General features: G+C 43.8%; 1 long non-coding RNA gene across 2 annotated transcripts; it reads left to right on the top strand.

The window, feature by feature from the left end:
• The first annotated feature begins 296 nt into the window (after positions 1–296).
• On the top strand, positions 297–10022 carry LOC149328469 (uncharacterized). Of its 2 annotated transcripts, none has more exons than XR_016285838.1 (3): positions 297–549; positions 1355–1520; positions 9049–10022. It is a non-coding gene; the product is annotated as an uncharacterized LOC149328469 (long non-coding RNA). The 2 variants fall into 2 exon arrangements; XR_016285839.1 differs by having other exon boundaries at positions 1332–1520.
• The last annotated feature ends 6322 nt before the right edge of the window (positions 10023–16344 follow it).

The following is a 16344-nucleotide window of genomic DNA, read 5'->3' as shown; positions in this document are numbered from 1 at the left end:
CCGGCATGCTGCCCGGTTTTCCAAGCTTTCGTTCGCAGCGCCGCCAGAAACAGATGCTTGTGAGTAGTCGCATTTTTTCACCGCAATCATTCCAATTTGCTGACTTTGTAATTGAAACAAAATATTTTGTCGTTTAATGCAACAAGTTTGTGGCAAAAAGGGCTTTATCAATTCTTTTTTTAACGCGTGTAAAGTTAGGCGACATTAGCGCCACCTTTCCGTTCGCTAGCGGCGGATTGCGAGTCTCATGTTGGCCGCGCGTTACACTATCTTTTTTAGGACGCTGAAACGACTCTTTGTTGGCGGGGTGCGACGGTTGTGATGTGGGTGCGTTTCTTCAGTTTGTTTGTGTTAAATGTGCGGCCTCGTTAGTGTTGTGGTAGTTTGACTGAACTCGGAAGGTGACAGATGGCTCCAGTGCTGCGGAAGACGTTCTTACGCGCACGCAGTGCTCAAAAACTGCTCTGACGTACTGCACGCAACCACGCCGAGAGCGGCCGGCGCCCGATGCCCGATAGAAGAAACGGCTTGCCGTGAACGTTGACAAATGTAAGTACAGAACTGGAAAATGACTTCTGCGATGTGTCGGGGGTATGATTGAGGGCTGCGAATGCATTTGGGTTGGTCTTCACGTCTTGTTCGCAGTGAGGTGCAAAATGCGGGCACCACGCGATCGTTTGCAGAGAGGTGGTGTTCTGACACGCTCGCTTGCCAACTATGCAACTTTTAACCCGCCGCCTCACGCTGTTTGCGTCAGCTCCTCGGCGCAGGAGTTATGTGATAGAATTTGGTTGCACGCCGAGAACTATGGGGTGCTGCTTGATTCGTTATTCCGACTGAACAGGAGCAGCGCGTGAAAAGGAGACCATAAGAACGAAAAGTGCTTGTAGCGGCGTGCGTCTTTTGATTCTGCTGCCTGAGTGTTTACTGGATAAGGAGCATTGCCCGTTCTACGTCGCAGTCACATCAAGTGCTGTGTTTCTTGATAGTTCTGGTCAACGAAACGACGATTAAAAATAGCAGAACCATTCCATTGCAGTGCAGCTGAGGTAATCGCACAATGGAAGGTTTGTTGTCATTTTATTTTTTTACGTTCACTACATTTATGTCATTCCCCCATTTTCAGTCTGAAGCGATAAAAGTATAACGTGATTCGCGAATAATAGCTTTAAGAAAAGTATGACAAGCTTTGTAAACCATTTTTTGCTAACTATTGGAGGCATAGGTAATTAATAATTAGCCTCCACTTATGAACACATTGGACTGAACAGCTAGAGGTTTTAATGGGATGTGGCTTCTGTGATGTTTATGAAAGCATGGCTCTAATGCAGCCTTTCTTCAAATGCACCCGCAGTCAAGCCCTGTACAGCTGCTCCACCGGTATCATCACGCTACTTTTGCACCAGCTTTGATCTGTACCTCAACCAGAGGCAAATGACATCAAGACCTGCTGGTTCAGCCTATCAGCCATTGATACTGGATATCAAGCATGTGCCACTTGTAAAAGGATAGGTAGACAAGTGGGTATATTTTCCTTGTCTTTTTTAGCCTGCCAAAAATCTTCTGGTCCAGGCTCCCTCTCTCTTTCGTTTTTTTTTTCTTTTAAAAGAGGACCAAGAGAAAGGGAAAAGATATTGCGGGCGTCATGAAAGCACTCCCCTAGTCAAGTGCATTGTGTTATAGTGTGAAATGCTTTCTATAGTTTTTTCCCTCATGCCTCTCGTGCTTGGAAATCTTGACCACTGTATAGACCAAATTAAAACAATTATCTGCTTCATGACCTTTATACAGCAGTCTAAAAGCAGCAAATAAATTTTATAGGTTTACTTAAGCAGTACCTACCTCTTACAAGGTATGGCATGTTTGAAGTGAACCAGTGATGTGATAGGCATGGCCTAACGGGCAATGCATAATTGAATATTGGCGTTCAAGTGGAGCACTCTGCTTTAGAAGCATATTTGTTGCTAGCATCAATAATTGATACCTTACCAGGTTATCCTTGCAATACATGAAACCCTGCAAAGCTTATATTTTAGCTGTACAGAAGAAAGGTGCTTATTCGATGTCATGAGCATTGCTGAGGTTTTCTTTCACACTCCCTTGGTCACAACTGACTGCACTGTACAGTTGAAATGCATTTGGAATTGAGTATTGGTGCATTGTTTTTTTTATTCATGCCGACGTTCAGTTACTGATTGCATTACACTAGCTGAGCCTAAGCATAGTCCTTCAATGCTTTTTTCTGGTCACGAAACTCCCGCCTCAGTTTCATATAGGGTCGGCGCTGGCCGCTAGAGGCGCCGCTGGGCACTGGAGGGCACCGAGCAGCGGCGCAGCCGCCTGCCCGCCCCAGCCGGCTTTGCATCACGCGAGGTATTTTCACCCGATTACTCGAAAATTTCAGCGACAGTCGGTTTAGCTTTCCTTCCAATCTAGTCTAACGAGAATATGACGAACTTTAATCAGGGAGGAAATGGGAAGGAAATGATGACGTAGCGACATACAGATACTTCTCTGAAGCAGACGATTTGTGTAGAACTGCGCAGCTTCTTGTTTATTCTCAATATGGCCCTGTTACATTTTTGAACGTGATGCAGCACACTAACGCCCTGTAGACGCGATAAAAAGCTAACGATATTGCCAGAAGAAAGCGATACGCGCTACAAAGACAGTTGCTTGTCTCCTGCCTTCGCATCGCTGTTTTCGATCTCAAATCTTGAAGCGCGTAACCGCTAGCTTGCAGTTGGCGAAATACGAGCAGAAACATGACCGCAGTCCCCATTCAACACCTCCCAACTCTGGTCTGACAGCTCAAGCGTGAGTCCGCTTTCAAGAAGCGTATACATAGCCGGTGCTTTTGAATTTATAAGGCAGCTTTCTTGCGGGAACTGGGGCCACGCGATGCCCGTCCGGGCTCGAAAGTAAGCATATGATGGCTTGCGCAACGGGCTTCTTATTTTGCCCCTTTTTGTCGCAGTTTTAAGAGTAGCAAGCATGACCGTGATGGCTTGATCAACGAAAGACTCCGTGCTCACGGCTGCATATATGTGACACATAAGGAACGCGCGCTAAGTTTCATCGTGTGATTTTTGCTTTAATTCAGCTTCCGCATATGAAAGGGCTCTGTCATTTTTGGCTGTCGTGTATCTAAATCACTAAATCAGCATTCGTGGTCGTTGCAAACATGCGAGGCAATGATTTTCAGCGCATTTGTTTCTTAATTCACGACAATTTTTTTTAACTTAATTCTTCTTGAACCGATTACAGCTGACACTGTTGTCAGCTTGTCATTAGGAGCCTTGTCATTAGGAGAAACATGAGAACTGCAGCCTTAAAAATATATGCTCCTGTCACTAAATTCGGGACCCCCGCGGTATCCCCTCTGTTTTTCTGGCGCCGGTCGTCGGAATGGGTGGACGGCCTCACCGCGTCCTTCAGAGCTTGCGTCTCCTAAATGCCAAGGACGCAGTCACGCGGGGAATGACCGCATGCGGCTTATAAGGCGATGTGAAAGTAATTTTGTGGACGGTGCACGTGAGGGTAAAAGATACGGCGGCAGTGTAAGCGCAGGGCCGGACAGAGCATTTGGGCTAGTCGATGCGTGCAGACGGGAGCGTGCATCAGGCAAGGACGTGATCGGCTAGCGATCGGGACTACGATCAGAACCTACCACGTCAACCCTCGTTACCCCGAGGCCCCATGATAAGCCAACATCAGGCTCTGGTCCTCCAACGTCCTCGCCACTGAATCAGCCCCGCAACGACCTACCCTCCTTCGAATAGGAGCTTGCCATCCCTGCAGATAAGCACTCGTTTCCCCTCTATATTGACCTCTCCTTTTTTCCCCTCCCTACATACCTCACTTTCAATTGTTTTACGAGCTAACGTCTTCAAGTCCTTATTGTAGCTGTCACTAGTTCTGTAGGCATTATTCTGATGTCTTATACTTCGAACCCTTACGTTTAACTCTTCTGTATTTGTTCAGTTGTGTATTCGTTAGTGCCTTATCTTCTTTGACTTGGGTTCATTTTTAAGCTGTTGTAACAGTGCATTGTTTGTAGCAGGCATCTGTTTTACTAACTGCCGTACACCTCATGCATACGGTCAGCGGCTCATCAGTCGTGGACCATATCTCTGACCTGTGTGTCTCAACCAAATTTTTCTTGCATGCTAAGAGGAACTGTTGGCAGTTCTCCCACCCGAAAATTCTATATGACTGGCACAGTAGGCGCATTGGCCTAATTAATTGGCAAATTCGTAGGTGTCAATTTACCACCGGCCAAACCTATTTTTAATGCTCCTCGTAATGCAGTTCAAAAATTGTATTTTATTTGCAATACTCACTCAATCAAAAAGCTATTATTAATTACAAACGTACATATTTTTGCGCCATCGCATCCAATCTGCAAAAACAATGGAATTATACACAGTAGGCATGAGAAAACTAAATATGAATAACTGATGAAAAGCAATAGCAAGTCAGTGTTAACAGACAGCCGTGTTTATATGTAACAAATCAGTGACATGTAGTATTGCAACAGCACGTGGCAATCCAGGGAAGCGATCGTCTTGTAGTAAACCTCATATATACAAAGCACAATAAAGCAATCGTCAAATCTGCCAGCTGACTCGTGTATGCGAGCAGAGAAAAATAGAATGTCTTGATTGACAATGCAAATATAAAAGATGAAATTAAAAATAAAATAGTGGTACAATTAATATAGAGAATGAGAGTAATGTTCAATGCACTTACATAGAAAAGAAATTCATGCTAACATTAATGCCTTTATCGAGGCCAATATTGTGACAGGAATCCCTGACCATAGCAATAAAAGCAGCCAAACAAGAATGAGGTGCAGGATGATTAGCAAGCAGTCTGCATTTGAACTCATTCCCCAAAACGAAGAGGACAGTTGGTGCTAGCACTTATGAGATGAAAACTTTGAGGCTAACAAATGTTAAGATAAAATTAAGAACATTTCAATTAGCAGATTCGGAACATTTCAGTTAGCAGCGGAAATTAAGATGATAGCGGCAATTACAAGACAAAACAAGGAGTTGCATGAACTGAAGAGCAAACACAATCTGATGTTTTATTTTACAATTCTGCCAGACGCCTTTTAGCAGCTCAAGCAGCAGTGGCCAAAGTACAAAGCGCTTATGCATACATGCGCATGTGTGATACACCTATACATCGAGCTGTGATGAACAATAAACAGATATAACAGCTTGCATCGGCAGCAAGGCATGTGAAAGTTCTACATGGTCTTGTGCGTTTGCCGAAGAACATAGGGGATTACCGTTTTGATGCACACAGCAAAAATGAATATTACGCACACAGCAGTCACAAACAGAGGAATGAAGCTTAGGTCAAGAGGAGCAAATGAACATGTAATAGAGAGAGCAGACAACCCGTGTTTTGCAACAGAGTAGATATGAAGAAACATTTAGCAGAGTGCTGCAGAGAGTCAGGTGAACAGACAGAGCAGCAGGCGGTGAAATTCGCACTCTGATAACGAGCGGCGACGCTTTCTGACCGGTCGCGACAGCGCTGAGCTCGCCGAATGATGCCCTTCAGTGCCCCGTGGCGCCGCGCCGCGGCAGGCGCGGGCGGTATATGAACCTCTCCCATAGAGTTACGGAGGAGTTTCGTGACCAGAAAAAGCATTGAAGGACTATGGCCTAAGTCAACAAATATTGCTGTGACCTTAACAAGACCCCTGGTTTTACTTGAACCGATGCATTTGATGTTGCCTTTCTCCCGTGCCATCAAGGTTTGTAATAAGCTGTGTAAATAACTTATTTTCTTTCTCGAGGTATTTATTGCTGCAATTAGTGACAGGTAATTTCCTAAAGAACAACCTAAGTGCACATTTTTATCTTCTTTGGAACACTTGTTTGCTTGTTTCCCTTGTATTCTTAACTTAAACAGATATGTGCAGGCCTCAGCACTAGAGGGATGTGCTGCGGGACAAATAAAAAACTACCAGTCCAGCTGTTCCCTTAGGGGCACGTTTCTGAGGCTTTTATCGCTTGTAGTTCTATACAGCTTTACTTACAAGTATTGTATCTGACGCAGTGTGTGCCTTAATATTTTGATTCATTTGCTTTAGAGTGTGCCACTCTTGCCCTGACGAACTTGCTCACCTTTGTACTCTTTGTTCATACATTTTCCCCTAACACCTGGTATAGCTCCAAATGATACATTATCTACAGCAACATGTGCATTATATTGCAATGTCTTTGTGCCATCACTTTTGAAAACAAAAGCTGCCTGAATTTTTGTGCAGACAAATCAGAAACACAAAATAATTTTTATATTTTATGGCCTGCATGTTATCTTCATATGACTGGAATGGCTAAATATCTCTTCGTGGTAGCCTAATTTGGTCATCATCATCATCAGCCTGACTACACCCACTGCAGGGCAAAGGCCTCTCCCATGTCTCTCCAATTAACCCTGTCCTTTGTCACTTGCCGCCACTGTATCCCCGCAAACTTCTTAATCTCATCCGACCACCTAACTTTCTGCCGTCCCCTGCTGCGTTTGCTTTCTCTTGGAATCCACTCCGTTACCCTTAAGGACCAGCGGTTATCTTGCCTTCGCATTACATGCCCTGCCCAAGCCCATTTCTTCTTCTTGATTTCAACTAAGATGTCATTAACCCGCGTTTGTTCCCTCACCCACTCCGCCCTCTTCAGATCTCTTAACGTTACACCTATCATTTTCCTTTCCATAGCTCGCTGCGTTGTTCTTAACTTAAGCTGAACCCTCTTTGTTAGCCTTCACGTTTCTGCCCCATAGGTGAGTACCGGTAGGATACAGCTGTTGTATACTTTTCTCTTCAGGGATATTGGTAAGCTACCAATCATGATCTGAGAGAATCTGCTATATGCGCTCCACCCCATTCTTATTCTTCTAGTTATTTCCCTCTCATGATCCGGATCTGCGGTCACTACCTGCCCTAAGTAGACATATTCTCTCACTACTTCCAGCACCTCGCTACCAATTGCGAACTGCTGTTCCCTTGCTAGGCTGTTGAACATTACTTTGGTTTTCTGCATGTTAATTCTTAGCCCCACCGTTCTGCTCTGCCTGTCTAACTGGTTGATCATGCTTTGCAGTTCTTGTCCTGAGTGGCTTAGCAAGGCAATGTCATCAGCGAATCGCAAATTACTCAGGTATTCTCCATTAACTCTTATCCCTAACTGTTCCCATTCCAGTCCCCGGAATACCTCCTGTAAGCAGGCATTGAAGAGCATTGGCGAGATCATGTCTCCCTGCCTGACACCTTTCCGTATTGGAATTTTATTGCTGACTTTATGGAGAACTATAGTAGCTGTGCAATCGTTATAAATATCTTCCAATATTTTCACATAACACTCTTCCACACCCTGATTCCGCAATGCCGGCATGACAGCTGAGGTTTCCACTGAGTCAAATGCTTTCTCGTAATCAATGAAGGCTATATATAGGGGTTGGTTATATTCTGCGCATTTTTCTATCACCTGATTGGTAGTGTGAATGTGGTCTATTGTCGAGTATCCTTTACGAAAGCCTGCCTGATCATTTGGTTGACTAAAGTCCAAGGTTTTCCTGACTCTATTAGCGATTACCTTAGTAAATACCTTGTAGGCAACGGACAATAAGCTGATTGGTCTGTAATTCTTCAAGTCCTTGACGTCTCCTTTCTTATCAATTAAGATAATGTTAACGTTCTTCCAAGCTTCTGGTACTCTCGAGGTCACAAGGCACTGCGTATACAGGGTGGCTAGTTTTTGTAGCACAATCTCTCCTCCATACTTCAACAAATCTGCTGTTACCTGATCCTCACCAGCTGCTTTCCCTCTTTGCATTGCTCCTAAGGCTTTCTTTACTTCCTCCTTCGTTACTGGCAGGATGTCCCATTGCTGTGCTCGACTGCCTCCCTCAGTAACTTGATGATTACATTCGCTACTGTATAGATTTGTGTAGAATTCTTCGGCTAATTCAACTATCTTATCCATATTGCTGATGACATTGCCCTGTTTGTCTTTTAGCGCATACATCTGGTTTTTACCTATGCCCAGTTTTCTCCTCACTGATTTTAGGCTACCTCCGTTCCTTAGAGCATGCTCGATTTTCTCCACGTTAAACTTTCTTATGTCGGCTACCTTGCGCTTATTTATTAACTTCGATAGATCTGCTAGTTCTATCCTGTCTGTGGAGTTAGAAGTCCTCATGCTTTGGCGTTTCTTAATCAGATCTTTAGTCTCCTGAGATAGCTTGCTGGTATCCTGTCGAACCATCCTACCACCTACTTCTGCGGCGCACTCTGTAACGATAGCTGTAAGATTATCATTCATTGTTTCAACACTGCGGTCGTCTTCTTCAGTTAAAGCGGAAAATCTGTTTTGCAGCGACAGTCTGAATTCCTCTACCTTCCCTCTTAATGCTAACCCGTTAATAGCCTTTCGCTTCACCAGTTTCCTCCGTTCCCTCTTCAAATCTAAGCTAACACGAGACCTTACCATTCTGTGGTCGCTACAACGGACCTTACCGAGGACCTCCACATCCTCTACGATGCCAGGGTGTGCACACAGTATGAAGTCTATTTCATGTTTAGTCTCACCATTGGGGCTCTTCCACGTCCACTTCCTGTTTGCTCGTTTGCGGAAGAAGGTATTCATAATCCGTAAACTATTTCTATCTGCGAACTCTACTAATAACTCTCCCCTACTGTTCCTAGAACCTATAGTCACCTACCGCCTTGTCTCGAGCCTGCCTAATTAGGTGTAACACGTTAATGTCAGTTCCTGTGAATATCATTCAGTCTTCGAATGTGGGGGCAGAATTGAACACAACAGCATGTTATAGCTTTTTCTTGTTCAAGGACGCATCACATTTAGTTCTAGTCTTGTGACTGCTGCTTATGCTATTACTCAGCAGCCTTATCAAACTCACTCGGAGTGCTGCATTTTAGTGCACATTTAACTGATTGTTGCTGCTCCGTGTTTGATTCTATTAGAAGTTACTATAACTGTATACTTTGAATGTTTTCTTGTGCAGTTCTCTTGCTGCTGCATTCTGCCATGGAGAAGGCTACCTGTTCGTGCACACGTCTCATCACTAGGACGCTACCTCTTCCACTGGTGATGCAGACAAGTAACGACAGGGTTAATTGGAGAGGCATGGGAGAGGCCTTTGCCCTGCAGTGGGCATAGTCAGGCTGATGATGATGATGAACAACAAGCAGGCTGCCTGATATTGAGGACAAGTGTCAGGATAGTGCACCAACAAAGTCTCTTAAGCATTTCTGTGCTGATGCATTTTTATTAAAATCAGCTCATAGCTTAATATCTACATCCATGGGGACATTTAGCATATGTTTGGCATTTGTTTGACTTTTAATTCGCTAGTGTTTCCAGCCTTTAATGTTGGTCTTAAGACAGTGTAAGCATTGTTTCACTGTGTGGGATTTTTTAGCTGTTTTGGAGAGATGTGTGTGCATGCATGCAGTTTTTTTCCACGGGTTTGTTATGTGGCTCATGGAACTTTCATGTTACAGAAGAAATTATTTCGTTTCTGTGTTGTACAGGAAAGTGAGCAGTATTTATATGCACCAGGTGTTTCAGGGAAGAATAAGTAGTTTTCAAAAATATGGCTTTTGCTGCATAATATTACCAGTGTTAGCAGACACCAGAAAGCCGGTGAGGTGTATTTAGTAAGCTGGTTAACTAATTTCTGATAATTAACTTTTTAACTAACACAGGTTTGCAACTGGTTGCAGTTAGAGACTTTTAGCCAGTTGTTCGTAGTAGCCATATCAGTTTCTGGAATGTACAAAACATGATTACTTTCGCCGCTGTGGCTCGACAAAATTTGGCTGCATCGTGCGAAAATACATGCGCTTTTGAAAGCACACAGGGAAAGAAACCCCTCCAGTGCATGTAACTGCTACAAATCTCTAATGGCAACTAGACGCCTAACTCTGATAGTGAAGGAATCATATTCTTAGCAGTAAGAAACACACACAACACCAAGACACATACACACACAGGACACCCGCTAGACTTCAGCTATCTTTACTGGACACTTGTACAACATAAATATGTATCACTGAGCACACGCAGGTGCCTCGTCATCCGCAACAGGTCTAACTACGCCCTGCCCTCTCCTGCAAGGCATACGGTTGCGCCGATAAACAATCTTTTTCTGCCAACACCAGGGAGGGAGTGCTTACACATGTCACCCGCCTCTTGAATACGAAAGACTTCGATAATTTTTCTTTCTTTTTTCTCGGCTCCCAGGCCTTTCGTATTCAAGAGGGGGTGACATGTGTGTAAGCACTCCCTCCCTGGCATTGGCAGAAAAAGGGATTCTTTATCGGCGCAACCGTATGCCTTGGAGGAGAGGGGAGGGCGTAGTTAGACCTGATGCCGATGACGAGGCACCTGCGTGTGCTCAGTGATACATATTTATGTCGTACAAGTGTCCAGTAAAGATAGTTGAAGTCTAGCGGGTGTCCTGTGTGTGTGTGTCTTGGTGTTGTGTGTGTTCTTACCGCTAAGAGTATGATTCCTTCAAGCCGTTACCAACTAGCCCAACTTAATGTTTTAACAAAGTTTCTGATAGTGAAAAGGTTCATTAATAAAAATTAGCTAACCAGCTTATTACGTAAGACTCTTCACAAGTTTTCTGGTGCCTGCCAACACTGGTAATACTATGCTCAAAAAGCCATACATTCATCTCAAAATACCTGTTTTTTGAATATTACTTAGTCTTCCCTGAAACACCTCGTATATATGTAAGAAAAACCTAACGGGATTTAATTGACGATGTTTTGGTTGGAGGGCCAGTCGTTTTCAAGTGTACTACAGCATTTGAAGCGCACAGCTTTTGTTTCGAATGCTATACTATACTCGAAAAAGGCTGGTCCTCCAGCCGAAACATCGTGAATTAAAACCTGCTATGTTTTTCAATTGCTGTGTGTCAGTCATTGTTACTCAGAGGGAACTGAGGGGAAGCGTGCCGAAGGCAATATTCTGTTCCTCTATTGTTCTCCATAAAATATTTCGATGCATCATGCATGTGTTGTAGCGCGTATGTACACTTGTGCACAATAAATGTAATAATTTGCATTTTGCTTCTATTATTCTTTAAGCACTCCAGGATAGTGTTCACAAAATGATTTTGAAGTGATAAAACTATGTTGGTAAAAGTGTTGTACTGTGTAGTTAACATACACTTTTCCAAAAGTTGATGTAGGAATTATACTTTCTTCGTACTTGAGTCTTTTGAATAACGGTGGCCAATTGTCGGAAGACTGTTGATAGGGCGTTGGTAGACATTGTCGGTATGTGGTTGATAAGAAGTGTAAAGACTTTCTATGTACTTGAGTCTTTTGGATAACGGTGGCCAATTGTCGGAAGACCGTCAATAGGGTGTTGGTAGACATTGTCGGTAAGGGGTCAGTAGGAAGTGTATACAAACTCGATAAGGGGATGATAGGAAGTATAAAGACTTTCTATGTACTTGAGTCTTTTGGATAACGGTGGCCAATTGTCGGAAGACCGTTAATAGGGTGTTGGTAGACATTGTCGGTAAGGGGTCAGTAGGAAGTGTATACAAACTCGATAAGGGGATGATAGGAAGTATAAAGACTTTCTATGTACTTGAGTCTTTTGGATATCGGTGGCCAATTGTCGGAAGACGGTTGATAGGTTGTTACTACAATGTACAAAGGCGTTTAAAAGACTTTCTATTCAATGTTGATAGGTTCTATTAACAATTGTCGAAAGACTTTCTAAAGAATGTTACTAAAAATTTTTGTAAGGGCGATGTCAGCAATTTCGCTCCCAAGAGTTTTTTCAGACTCATCGCTTGTTTTCTGTCTACACTGGGTGTCCTCTGGGTGTACTTTTGGTGGGTGTCCAGGGATTAGGACAGGCTCTGCACGCCACACAGGGTCAGCAGATGTGGAACGTCGGCAAAGCTAACCCGTTAAGCAGAGACAAATTAATATCCCGGCTGAGTGTCTTCATCTGCTCCACGTCTGCAACTTTCCAGTTTTCCGCAAACATCAACGCGACTTTCCCGTACGGTTGAAAGGCCTCGGGTATAAAGGCACCTTCGAAGCGTTCGAGAAGCCAGAGGAGTTTGATTTTAGTCTCTTTTGACTCCCGATCTATGACAAACGTAGCGCCATTTCTTCGCAGACAGTTCGCTACTTGAGTCGAGCTTCTCTAGACTGCGGGCAGCGCTTGTCCCTGTTCTTTTGCTTTCGTCCCATTCTTCTCTCGCGCTGTTTTTTTCCAAACATGCACTCAGACATGAGTCGTCTGGAATTGTCGAATGGAACTAATCGGCATTAGATACTGAACAGTCTGCAATGCATCCATGAAGTCCTGGACACGGAAAAGGGGTCCGGCAGCGTTAGCATGCAGGAGAATAGAGTCAACGACCAGCCCACCGGCTGGAAGACAAGGGAACAAAATATGATAATCATTACTAACGGCGTTAACCTGAGCACTACCTCGGCCAGAGTCCGCTTGAACTTTGTTGCGGAGAACATCGACGAACGCAACCGAAAGGAACATCTTCGTCTTTCGTTTGAGTCGAACACGCCTAGCATTAAGTTTCAACACACTCTCACGCTGCACATTCGCAATTTTCTTCTTGGTGAACTAATACAACTATCAAACTAGCGTTCGCGCTTTCAGCTATGTGGCGGTAGAGACAGAGGCGTGCGCTGCGTTAACGTGGACAAAGCTGTGGCAGAACACGGCACTGGAGCAATACCTCAACATTAGGGCAGAAATGTGGCACTGGAGTATAGGCCACCAGTGTAGACTGGGTAAATTGGCATTGACTATCAAAAAGTTGAAGACGCCCAAACTCCCTCCCTTGGTCAGTCGACACCTCAATCGCGCTTTCAGGTACAGTCTTCGTCAAAAGTAACCAGGCTGCATGGTTTGCTTCTAGCTAGTACAGTGGAGCCTTTACAGCTTCGCTGAAGCTGAAATGGTCGTTAAAGGCAGGGACTGGGGATCTTCTTACCTTCCGACACCTTTCTATCTTTAGGAAAGCCACAAGGGCTCCACTATACAAGCTAGAAACAAACCATGCAGCCTGGTTACTTTTGACACAGACGGTACGTGTCAGTGGTGTCTACCTGCAAAAAACTGCGTTCTCGCACAGTATTTCATGCTCAGCAACGTTAAACTTCCACGCAAGTATTTAGCAGAAGAACTGCTTTAACCTAGAGATTTCAGTTTCTTTAATAAAATTTGTTGTGAGCAATACAGCCCTTTCATAGCAGAAGACGGACGATCTTGAGGCCAGTAATGTGAGAAAGTTTGCCATATTTTTGACATGAGTACGAGGGGGTACCCAAAAGAAACCGGACTTATTTTTGTTTGAACTTATTTGTTCACATTTTGAGCAGAGACCTTCAATATCCTTCAAAGTACTCTTCACTTACAATGATGCCTTTGTCGAATCTTTCATTCCATTTTTCAAAACATTGTTTAAATTCATCTTTTGTGATATGTGACAGTCCCTCCGTCGTTTTTTTCTTCACCTCAGCAAACTCAGCGAAACGCTTTCCATTCACCTGTCTTTTTATTCTACGAAAAAAAGGAAGTAGCACGTGGCAAGGTCGGGTGAGTATGAGGGTTGAGGAATAGGGGTCATGCCATTTTTGGTCCGAATTTGTCGTAGAGGCAGGGCTGTGTGAGCAGGGGCATTGCCATGGTGGAAAAACCAGTCACCCGTCTGCCACAAATCAGGCCGCTTCCACCGAACACTGTTGTCCAATCTTTTCAAAACATCCAACCAGAAAGCCTGGTTAACTGTCTGACCCTGCAGAACAAATTCTGAATGGACGACTCCTCTCACATCGAAAAAACAAATCAGCATTGTTTTGAGGTTTGGTTTCACCTGAAGAGCTTTCTTGAGGCGAGGTGAATTTGATGTTTTCCTTTGGCATGACTGTTGCTTTGATTCAGGATTTAATTCAGGAACACTTGAGTTATTCCCATAGCATCGTCCTTGAACGTCTTTCTGAATATTTCAAGAGTTTCCGTTCCACTTTTTCCGAGAAAAAATCAGAATTTCACCGGCGCACGCTGTTCACGAAAATCAGCCATTGCAAAAACGACTCACACAAAACAGTCGTCACTCTAAAACTCTGCCTAAACTAGTCTGGCCTCCTTCAGCGACGGCACTCGGCTTACTGACTCTGAACTGTTCGTTCTATGCACTCCTAGCGGCAAAACGCGGTACCACAGAAGCTGTGCCGATTCAAAAAATTAGTCCGGTTTCTTTTGGGTACCCCCTCGTATGTCATATTTGAACAGTTTTCTGTGCTGATTGTTTTTCTGGTCTCCAAAACTACACGAAAAAATGGGAGATATATCACGCGCTAATTGCTCATGGCTTTGAAAAAGAACACAAAAAAACCCAATCGAACAAACAAGCTCTTTTAACACTATGAAACCACACAGTAAGCGTCATAACTTTCAGAAAATTTAGATCCAGTTGCTGTCTGAGAAACTTCTTCACGCGAATTTAATACATGCTCGAAAAATTCCTGTTGCAGAAGGTGCTCACAAGTTTTTTCTCCACTTATATCAAAGAATGACTACTAGCTTAGAATTTCCTATTGTTCAAGCTTTTTTTAATACTATTTTCATCATTTGACGTCGCCAGTTGTTATAAAAAGATAGACCGAACACGCAGAGGCACGGCGTCTTTAGCGCATGCCAGAGACTTGCTTAGTGCACATTGTGACGGAGCCTTCTTCTCGACAAAGAGTAAGCTATCTTCTGGATTTTATAAATAATATTTTTATCGTGCTTGAGGGTACTTCGCTAAAGCTTTTAGTCCGCTGTTGAAGAAGAGTGCTGCAGGTAACATGTTTGTCTAATTATAGTTATTGTTTCTGTTTAATCCATCAGAAAGCTGAGTTAATATATAAAATGCTCCTAGCTTTCATTCCTGCCCTGCACACGTGGTTTGGTGATCATGAACATCCTAGTCGTTTGAGGACATTTAAGCTTCCAGAACATTTATAAACAGCAGCGCTTCACGAGAATGATAGCAAACGCAGTTGTACTGCATGGTTGATGTTTATGACGCATCAAAAACAAAGACTTGAATTTGAGATTCGGCCGCAAAGCACCATGTCTACAAATATTATGTAACCTCTATATTGGTACAGCTCGGCTATTTATATCGCTAGTGAAGAAGTAAGCGAGAATAAATGCTGAAGATACACGAGGAAAAGTAAGCCTCGGATAAGTCCACAAACGCAGTGAGATTTCATCCGATCGGCACCAAGCAGATATACCTCGTTAAAAGCGACGATTTCTCAGTTACCAGTTTGTTTTTGGTAATCAAAAATATCAGTGTTGCAAAACGTTCAGCTATTTGGTTCCACTCTTATGAACCACTTGCTGAAGTAGTCTTCAAAGCCCTTTCAAAAGGGAATAGAGCTTGTGGCGAAACGCGAACGTGGAGAGGGACGGATGTTGAGCGAGTTGAGCGGATGTTGACGGATGTTGAGCGAACGACAACGGAAGAGACATGTTTCAAGTCTCGCAAAGGTGGAGCTGTGAGCGTCATCGTGATTGTTAAGCGGTTTTAACGGGATTGCGTTAAGGAACTTGTATCGAGTAACATCCGGCATCACCGTCGGCATCATCGTCGGTGTCATTTACCTTTAGTGAAAAGTCCGCGAAAGATCCCCCAAGAAGCAACCTATGAGGCAGGTGCGCAGCCTACGTCACGTGAACTTCCGGATGCGTCAGAACCTACCCACCGGATTGTGAGAAAACTGCCTACCGTTACAGGTGGAAGTTAAATTAAAGATCGGTCGCTCGGGACTAGTAGTCGGGGTAGGACAAGGCCCACCAGTGGCAGCACCTGCCAGCTCGGGCTGTGGCTTTTCGCTTAACCGATGCGGCACTGCACCAGGAGTGGCATAAGGGCTCCTAGGGATCTATTCATAGTGTCAGAGCAGCAGTGTGTAGTCACGGCACTGCGGCTTTTTTCCCTTCTCAGCTGCATGATATACATGTCGGAAAGAAAAAACCTGGAAACCTTGCACACATTATTGCATTTACCTCAAAGGTAAAGTAGTCTATCATTTTCATCAAGCTGTTCCCATGTACGTATGCCAAAGTTCTTTGTTTACCGATAATCAGTAAGCCATTTGTGTGTTCAAACATCAATGGATTGTTTAATTTTAACAGTTAAGAATTGTGTACAATGATGCTTGGCTTTAAACCACACATGTAAAGTTATCCTACCTAAAATGGCCGGAGGAAGCACAAAAGGGATTAAAATAACCAAATTCAACTT

The sequence above is a fragment of the Amblyomma mixtum genome, chromosome 9 (genome assembly GCF_055824585.1).
Source record: "Amblyomma mixtum isolate Tamu chromosome 9, ASM5582458v1, whole genome shotgun sequence".
NCBI lineage: Eukaryota > Metazoa > Arthropoda > Arachnida > Ixodida > Ixodidae > Amblyomma > Amblyomma mixtum.
This window is presented reverse-complemented; position numbering and strand designations above follow the sequence as displayed.